The sequence below is a fragment of the Hordeum vulgare genome, chromosome 6H (genome assembly GCF_904849725.1).
Source record: "Hordeum vulgare subsp. vulgare chromosome 6H, MorexV3_pseudomolecules_assembly, whole genome shotgun sequence".
Lineage (NCBI taxonomy): Eukaryota > Viridiplantae > Streptophyta > Magnoliopsida > Poales > Poaceae > Hordeum > Hordeum vulgare.
Window position 1 is genome coordinate 548,602,344 of NC_058523.1, and position 5,689 is coordinate 548,608,032.

Below are 5,689 nucleotides of genomic sequence, written 5' to 3' on the forward strand. Positions count from 1 at the left end.
AAATTATGCCACCACTGAGAAGGATTTTTTAGCAGTTGTGTTTGCTTGTGATAAATTTAGACCTTACATTGTTGACTCAAAAGTTACCATTCACACTGATCATGCTGCTATTAAATACCTAATGGAAAAGAAGGATGCGAAACCTTGACTTATTAGGTGGGTGCTTTTACTACAGGAGTTTGACTTGCATACCGTTGATAGGAAGGGAGCTGAAAACCCCGTAGCAGATAACTTGTCTAGAATGGAAAATGTTCTTGATGACCCACTGCCTACTGATGATAATTTTCCTGATGAACAACTTTCTGCTATAAATACTTCAAAAACTACTCCTTGGTATGCTTATTATGCTAATTATATTGTCGCTAAATACATACCACCCAATTTCACATACCAACAAAAGAACAAACAATTCTTCTATGATTTACGACATTACTTCTAGGATGACCCACATTTGTATAAAGGAGTAGATGGTATTATTAGACGTTGTGTACCTGATCATGAACATGGATAAATCTTACGGAAATGTCACTCCGAGGCTTATGGAGGGCACCCTGCTGGTGATAGAACTGCACATAAGGTATTACATTATGTTTTTATTGGCCTCCTCTTTTTAAAGATGCTCGTAAATATGTACTTTCATGTGATGAATGTCAAAGAATTGGTAATATTAGTAGACGCCAGGAAATGCCTATGAATTATTCACTTGCTATTGAATCATTTGATGTTTGAGGATTTGATCATATGGGACCTTTTCCTTCCTCTAATTGGTACACACATATTCTAGTTGCTCTTGATTATGTTACTAAGTGGGCAGAAGCTATTACTACTAGTAGTGCTGATCATAACACTTCTATTAAAATGCTTAAGGATATTATGTTCCCGAGGTTTGGAGTCCCTAGATATTTAATTACTGATGGTGGTTCTCATTTTATTCATGGTGCTTTCCGTAAACTCTTAGCTAAATATGTTAATCGTAGAATTGCATCACCCTATCACCCTCAATCTAGTGGTCAAGTTGAATTGAGTAATCGATAAATAAAGTTAATTTTGCAAAAGACAGTTAATAGATCTAGAAAGAATTTGTCTAAGAAACTTGATGATGCTCTATGGGCTTATAGAACTGCCTACAAGAACCCTATGGGGATGTCCCCTTATAAAATGGTTTATGGGAAAGCATGTCATTTACCTCTTGAGTTTGAACATAAAGCTTATTGGGAAATTAAAGAACTTAACTATGATTTTAATCTTGCCGATGAGAAAAGGTTATTAGACATTAGTTCATTAGATGAACAGAGGACACAAGCTTACGAAAATGCCAAGTTGTTTAAGGAAAAGGTTAAAAGATGGCATGTAGAAAAGAATCCAAACGAGAATTCAATGTAGGTGACCTGGTGCTTTTGTATAATTCTCGTTTCAGATTTTTTGCACGTAAGCTTCTCTCCAAGTGGGAAGGCCCTTATGTGGTTGAAGAGGTCTATCGGTCACACGCTATAAAGATTAATAACTTCAATGGCAAAAACCCGAAGGTGGTAAATGGTCAAAGAATTAAGCAATATATCTCAGGTATGCCCCTTAACATTGAAACTAACATTATTCAAGTTATGACTCCGGAAGAACACATAAGAGAGACCCTCCGGAACGCTCCAGAATGCTGAAAATGGGTAGGTACGTGATACAGTAAGTAAACTAACTCCAAAAATTCCAAAAAATAATTCCGATTGTTTTTGGTATTTTAGAAAAAATACAAAAATAAAACGGAGTGAGGAGGACTCACGAGGGAGGCACAAGCCAAAAGGGAGCGGCCCAGCTCTTGGCCGCGCCCTGATGGCTTGTGGGGCCCCCGTGTGCCCTCCGGACTCCGATTTCTTCGAGAACACGTATTCTGACCTAGAAAAAATCATTATACACACACTCGTATTTTTGACCATCACATCGCGAGTTTCTCCTATATTCTTGTTTCGAGCTGTTTTTCTCACAGATTAAGATCGTCATGACTTCACCAAGGCCATCCAAGGACAAGTTTTTCGAGAAGCTCATCAACCCCTACCTACCGGAGGTGATGAAGCACCCCGAGCTATTGAGATGAGCGATGGGGTGCTTCAAATCCGGGATGTTCAAGGTCCCAAGAAGGAGGGAAGCGAGAAGGCCAAGCTTGTAGTGGTGGAGCCGGAGATCTTCAAGTGCCAAGGGATGGTTGAGCATGGTCTGAGTGCTAACCACTCCATGATCATGGATTTTCATCGATGAGAACAAGCTGGACATAAAGAGCGCGGGGGAGGTTCTTTCCAAGCTCCAAGAACGGATTGACTGCCTCCAAGATCAAATCTATGAACTCCAACTCCAGAACTGTGAGTATGAATCTAGGTTTAAAAGGATGAGCCTTGCCGCTGATTTCAGGTTCCCGGAGACGAGGGCTTCTTTCTTTGATGGGGAACCTATGACTTGGAAGATGGAGGATCACAGCTCACCACCAGCATCACCGAAGAACACTTGAGTACATGGATATGGGCACCACCTTTGGCTTGTTCCAAGCTTGGGGAGGTGCCCCGTTATCGTATCACCATCATTTTTTATCACCACTATCTATTTTAGTTCGATCTTTAGTTTTTCATGATTTATAAAGTTATAATTTCAGATTTGCTTTGTTTAGAGTTTTTTCTTTGAGTTATACCTATCCTTGTAATCGAGTGCGAGAGTTATATAATAAAGTTAGTTGGGATCATGTGCCTCTCCCTCACTTGCACACATCATCTTAGCATGGCAATATTTTTTTTAGAAAAAGAGCTTATGGTTATCTCATGAGAAGTAATGACTTCATATATAAAGAGGTACGAGCAATAATAAGTGTTGAATACTAACAAACATAGTGTTAGTAATTGGTATGATCTATGCATAAGTATGAGAGAAGAGGAGATTTACATATAAATACACTATTTTGAACACCTGCTATGATTGTGAGCTCCCATCAAAATATTATACAATGACCAAGTGTTGAAGTGGGACATGGAAGACAACATAATGATCATGGTTGTTTTCATTTGCATAGGAGTTATATGGTATTGAATCATTTAACATGTGATGCTTGCTTAAGGTTTTTCACTAGCCCTAAAGAGTCGCACTAAGTAGAGATACTACTTGTGCGTCCATAACCTCTAGACCTAGTCTCTTGCCACGAGAGTCCACCATACCTACCCATGGATTGAATAAGATCCTTCAAGTAAGTCTCCATTGCTGCACAAGGCGGTAAAAATTGCCTCTAATCATGTAATATTTTTTATTGTAAGGGAAAGTAAGCTTTGTACGATCTTGTGATGGTGAAGCAATAAAAGCGAGGAAGTACATAATAAAGTTTTCTATCACAAGGAGCAATATGAAGTGATGTTCCTTTGCATTAAGAGATTGAACATATCAAACAAATAAAAGCTCATGACGGCCTCTGCTTCCCTCTGCGAAGGGCCTGTCTTTTACATTCTTACAAATTTTATATTCTTCAACTCTTTAGCGGCAAGCATTATGTGTTAAGGAAAGATTCAAACAAATATAGCGAGTTGAATGTAGATGATCATGTTCCATTACTGTTGACATTATCCTTGAGGTAAGTAAGTTGGGTGGCAAGAATAATAAAGCCTCCATCTTCCTATGTGTCCCACGAAATCACTTGTCCCATAAATATACAATGTGTGTTAACAATCATAGAGGGATACATTATAGTTCAATATGTGAACTTGCTAGAAATATAAAGCTCTTATATAGACTCTTCTCTCAAGTACAAAAGCTATGATTATCCCAATAACTAATTGCATTGCTTGTTGGTTCTCAATAAAGATTATGCTTCGTGTTTCTTCAGTTGTGAATAGAATATTACTTGTTTATGAGAAGTTATATGATGAAAAACTTTCTGCTAAGATGTTATTCATGATGCTCTCATGTTTGTATTCCGTTTTTATCGAGACCTCTCTCTCAATTTATGTGGTCATTATTTTAGAGCTCGGCTTTCACTTGAGGACAAGCGAGCTCTAAGCTTGGGGGAGTTGATACATCCATTTTGCATCATGATTTCTTGTACCTTTTTACTTTCTTCTTGTCCATTATTACAAATTGTTATGCAATTCTTATGCCTTTTTCTCTCTCAATATGAAAGGAACATCACAATGAGGGAAATATATGGAAACTGGGATTATGGATCAGAAAATGGAAGAAAAGGTAGAGAAATCACCATACTCCAAATGACCTGAAATTTAACGGAGAATATTTTCAGAATATTGAGGAGGAGGGCTGCCAGCTGGGCACAAGCCAACAGGGCGCGACCCAGCCCCTGGCCACGCCCTGATGCCTTGTGGGGCCCCTACTGGCCCTCCGACCTCCATCTTCTCCTATATGGTGTGTTCTACCCTAGAAAAAATCAGGAGATTACTTTCGGGACGAAGCGCCGCCGTCTCGAGGCAGAAACCTAGACAGAGGCCCTTTTTCTCTCCGGTAGTGCGATTCTGCCATGGAAATTTCCCACCGGGAGGGAGAGATCGAAGCCATCGTCATCACCAACGCTTCCTCCTTCGTGGGAGAACCAATCTTCGTCAACATCAACACCATCATCATCTCATCTCCAACCGTAGTTCATCTCTTGTATTCAATATATTTCTCAAAACCTCAGGTTGGTACCTGTGGGTTGCTAGTAGTGTTGATTACATCTTGTAGTTGATGCTTGTTGGATTAATTGGTGAAAGATATTATGTTCAGATCCTTTGTCACCATCATTATACCTCTGATATTGAACATGTTGATAAGGTGTGAGTAGTTACTATTGTTCCTAAGGACATGTGATAAGTCTTGTCACAAGTAATCATGTGAAAATGCATTCGTTCGATAGTTTGATGATATGTATGTTGTTACTTCTCTTAGTGGTGTCGTGTGAACGTCGACTACACGACACTTCACCATGTTATGGTCCTAAGGGAAGGCATTGTGGAGTAACAATTAGATGATGGGTTGCGAGAGTGACAGAAGTTTAAACCCCAGTTTACACGTTACTTCATAAGGGGCTGATTTGGATCCACACGTTTCATGTTATAGTTAAATTTATCTTAATTCTTCTTTCGTAGTCATGGATGCTTGCACGAGGGGGTAATCATAAGTGAGTTGTTTGTTCAAGTAAGAAAAACACCTTAACACCGGTCCATCCACATATCAAATTATCAAAGTAGCGAACGTGAATCAATTCAACATGATGAACATGACTAGATAAAAATCCGCATGTCTCCTCGGGAGCACTTTCTTCGTATAAGAACACTATGAGGCCTGTCCTTTGCTGCAAAAAGGATTGGGCTACCTTGCTGCACCTTAGTTACTATTCTTACTTGTCACTTGTTAAAAAATATCTTGCTGCAAAACTATTTACTATTGTCACTAATAGTACTTGTAGAGAATACCTTGCTGAAAACTGACTATCATTTCCTTCTGCTCCTCGTTGGGTTCGACACTCTTACTTATCGAAAGGACTATGATTGATCCCCTATACTTGTGGGTCATCAGCTCTTGCTAGAGTTTCAATCATAAGTGCATATGATCCAAGTACGGAAAGTATGTTAGCTCATGCCTCTCCCTCATATTAAATTACATTAATGATTATCGATCTTGCTATCAATTGCCTAGGACAATCTCACAAATCCTACCACTACTTTTTCACACTTGC